The sequence below is a fragment of the Archocentrus centrarchus genome, chromosome 23, assembly GCF_007364275.1.
Source record: "Archocentrus centrarchus isolate MPI-CPG fArcCen1 chromosome 23, fArcCen1, whole genome shotgun sequence".
Lineage (NCBI taxonomy): Eukaryota > Metazoa > Chordata > Actinopteri > Cichliformes > Cichlidae > Archocentrus > Archocentrus centrarchus.
Window position 1 is genome coordinate 12,233,562 of NC_044368.1, and position 4,476 is coordinate 12,238,037.

Below are 4,476 nucleotides of genomic sequence, written 5' to 3' on the forward strand. Positions count from 1 at the left end.
TTTTACTGGCTATTAAATGTTGAAAAACTACCTTTGGTTGTGTTTTTATTGTCTTCATATGAGTTTGTTGGCTACAACCCCAGGTTCCAGTAATTACAGTAAATTTGCACTCAGCAGCCAATACATTAGGTACACCTGTTCAACTCCTTGTTAGCACAAATATCTAATCAGAAAATCACGTGGCAGCAACGTAATACATTTAAGCATGTAGGCGTGGTCGCAATGACCTGGTGGCATTTTTTTACAACCACTCATTACAACCAACCTACACTACAAATTCAAGCATAAACAACCCATCTGAAACCACAACATGAAGCGTTATGCATAAATATAAACACAGTACACTCAGCAAACTTGTTTTGCAAGTTTCAAGTGAGATGATGCTTTAAGGGCAGCCTCACAAGGTGATTGACCTTTCTTAGTGCCAAATAGCTATAAGGGCTAGCCAACTTCCTAAGGTTTGACTTGCATAGGTGCATGTGCACTAAAATCAGTGTCCTCAGTCACGCTGATGCTCCAAACTACTATTAACCAAATAATTAACATGGGGTTGGTTGTTAAAACAGTATCTTGGGGACCCATCCATAACAAGGGGTCCGTCTGGGATATATTTCCAGCAGGATCACACCTCACATGATCTCAAACTGGTTTTCTGAACATGAGTTAACTGCACTCAAATGGCCTCCACAGTCACCAGATCTCAATCCAATAGAGCACCTGTGGCAAAAGGGGTCCAATCTGGTACTAGCATGGTGTACCTAATGAAGTGTATGGTGGGTATACAATCAGTAGTGTAAAATAATGTCTACAGTATTCAGTCAGCTGGTTTTACACACCCAGGAGAATAGAATTTTTTCAGTATTAAATTGCTCCCCCTTTTTGAAGGTTAACTACAGTAAAATACAGTTTAATAAGTTTTCTTTTAAAAGGATCATTTGGAGCATTTAGTAGCACTTTTGTGGCTTGTGTTTAAATCATGTCACATCTTTATCAGTACAGGAAGTACCCTCTAAATTGATGTGGTGTTTGTGAAACTGCTGTTTCCTCACAGATGAGAATGTCTTGAAGTACTCATAGAAATGAAAATGTAAACAAAATCAGTCTGCAGATTTGGATCATGTTATACGGTTACCACCACCAGAACAGCCGTTTACTGTCAGGAACATCAAACATCACTTTCTACACAGGCGAAGTGTGCATTCCCTCCCAGTAAATTAGTGTGGGGAAAACTTGGCTTCCTCTCCTCTGTCGCTTCCTTCCTGCATCCTGTCCTCAGCCAACACTGGCATGCCATGGATTGTACTTAACATTAACTTCAGCACCTACAGTAGCAGAATCATTTATCCAAAGCAACTCAGAATGAGTTCAAAATAAGATAAACTTTGATTCAAATAAAAGGATTAAAGGAGATCTGTATGAATGTCAGTGTATGAATAATATTTTTAAGACCTTTTATGAGTAAGTTTTTGTTCAGGGTTGATACTCATACATACACATATTCTTGTCTCTCAGACTCGGAGGTTCCAGATCATTGGTTTAGCTGATGGAGCTAAATGTAAGGGCTGACTATTAGCCTTGGCCTAGAGTAATCAATGACTGTGTATGTGTGGGTGTGTGTGTGTGTCCTTGCCCAAAGAGGCGGAGTCTCTGATTTGTACAAGGACTCCACACCACTTTCGTTAGGACTGTATTCTTAGATGGATGATATTGTGCAGTTGTCTACATTAAATTTTAATTTCATGTAATTCTCACTTTCCTAGTCTCACACAGTGGAGTTCACTCTTCAAACACAAGCTGGAACAATAATTAAGCACTGCAGGGGTACAGGTGAGTAGTACTTCAAGCTCCGCAGTTTCTTTGGGAATATCGGCTCTAGTTCTGTAGTTTTTTGTTTTGTTTTGTTTTTACATATTCATTTGGATTCTTGGATTTATATGTGTGCAGGGTGATTAGCATGTAGATCAAAAGTAAGACTGACAGGGTACATTTAAGAGTGAGATTAGAAAAATGGAATTAAAGATAAAAACCATATACCGTGGGTTATCCAGCCAAAAAAAGTTTCACTCAAATAATACACAGGCATACGCTCACTCTCACGTGCATCTGCGTGCTGGTTAAATCCTTTAGTGTCTGAACATACAGTTTGGTCCATTCGTTTTTGGACAAATATTTTTTGTAGTTTTGGCTCTGCACACCAAGATGGTAGATTTTAAATCAAACAACCAAGATGGGATTGAAGTGCTGACTTTCAGCTTTAATTGAAAGCATTGACTGTTTAGGACTTGCAGCCATTTTTATACATAGACCCTCGATTTTCAGAGACTCAAAAGTAATTGGACAAACTAGCATAATTTTAAATGCAGTGACTGTTTTTAATACTTGGATGGAAATCCTTTGCAGTCTATGACTGCCTGAAATGTAGAGCCCACGGGCATCACTAAATGCTGTGTTTTTCCTCCTTTGAGATGCTCTACCAGGCCTTTACTGACACCACCTTCAATTGCTGCTTGTTTGTGGGTCTCTCTGCTATCAGTTTTGTCTTCACTAACTGAAAAGCATGCTCTATTGGGTTGAGATCAGGTGTCCTGACTTGGCCATTAAAGAATATCCCATTACTTTGCCTTAAGAAACTCTTGGGTTTGTTTTGCCGTTTGCTTTGGGTCATTATCCATTTGTGCTGTGAAGTGCCATCCAATCAGTTTTGCTGCATTTGGCTGAATCTGAGCAGAGTATCACCCTGTACACTTCACTGTTCTTCCAGCTACTTCTAACAGTAGTCAATAAACACTAGCGGCTCGGTGCCACTGGCAGACATACATGCCTCCACGTGTGGCTGCCTGTGGAATAACACTTTATGCATTTATGAACTGCAGCAATCATGCTTATGTTCCACCAAAAAAAAAAAAAAAGTGGTATTCTCCACATAATGAGCTGTTTCTCTCCTTTTCCATAATTTTCTCTTCCCAGCATTCTTGTACAAGTTAATCTTGATTTCATCTGTCCAAAGAGTTTTTTTTTTCTCAGAACTGTGCAGACTATTTGAGAGGTTTGGCAAAGTCTAATGTGGCCTTCTTGTTCTTGAGTGTAACCAGTGATTTGCACCTTGTTGTAAACCCAATGATCCGCCCACATCCTCAGGAGTGTGTTCTTGATTTGTTTAGATGTTCTGCAATTTTCCACTTTAGGTTCAATCTGGTTAGAAATCTTCTACTTGTGTATCTCTCTCTTTTTTATATGTATATACACGTTTCCTACTTATAGCATCAGTCAAAATATGCAAATGTCATTAAACCACTAAATTGCAATCCCATTTGCTTAGAATAATCTCAGCATTTTTACAGAAGTTGCGTATTCACATTGAAATAGGCACAAAACTTGAAGGATGAGTGAAGAGTCTGTCCGTGGTGGGGGGGGTGGGACTTAGACTTCATCCCTAGCATCAGTGATCTGGGTCAGCTTGGGAGGAGGAGTCCCACAGCTGTTGCATGCTGCTGGTGTGTGTGCATGGTTACACATGGTATCTGCATGTTTTCCTGATTGTCTCTCTGTGTTAGGGCATGTCACTATCTGAACTGTTTGTTATTAATTAGATCCCTTCCTGCATTCACTGCAGCAATAATACTTTACAGTATGTGCGTTGCCAGATTGTTTTATTGCTTTTTGCATGTTTTACTGTTGCTCTCTCAGTGGGTGTGTTTAATATGCAAAGACATGATAGCTTAATATCTGTGTGTGTTAGCTGTATTTACCTGATGCTATATGTTTGTACATGTTCAGTGTGCGTGTGTGTGTTTAGCTGGTATGTAGTTAAAAATAGCTTAATGATCCTGGTGGCAGACTGCCCATCTGAGCTCAAGACGTTTCACTAATATGTCCCTGCAGTAAAAATGTCATTTGGGCTTGGTACTGTTAAAATGTGAAAACTGCCTGTATGGTCATTGCCTACATGATAAGAAAAACAGCACAGGCTAACAACAAACTGGAAGGTGTTAAATACAATCCATTGCAATCATAACATAAATGCAGATTTTAGTGAACTCATTGTCGTGTTCAAGAAACCAGTTTGAGATGCTTTGAGCTTTGTGGCATGGTGCATTATCTTGCTGGAAGGAGCCATCAGAAGATGAGCACACTGTAATCATAAAATAATAGCCATTTGAATATCATAGCAGAAATCTCAACTCATCAGACCAGATAACATTTTTTGAATCTTCTATTATCCAGTTTTGGTGAACCCGTGCAAATTGTAGCCTCAGTCATCCTGTTCTGACAGGAGTGGGCCTCTGCTGCTGTAGTCCATCTGCTTTAAGGTCTGATGTGTTGTGTATTCAGAGATGCTCTTCTTCATACCTTGGTTATAACGAGGGGTTATTTGAATTACTGTTGCCTTCCTGTCAGTTCTAAGCAGTCTGGCGATCCTCCTCTGATGTCTGACATAAACGAGGTATTTTCATCCACAGAACTGCCACTCTGGAA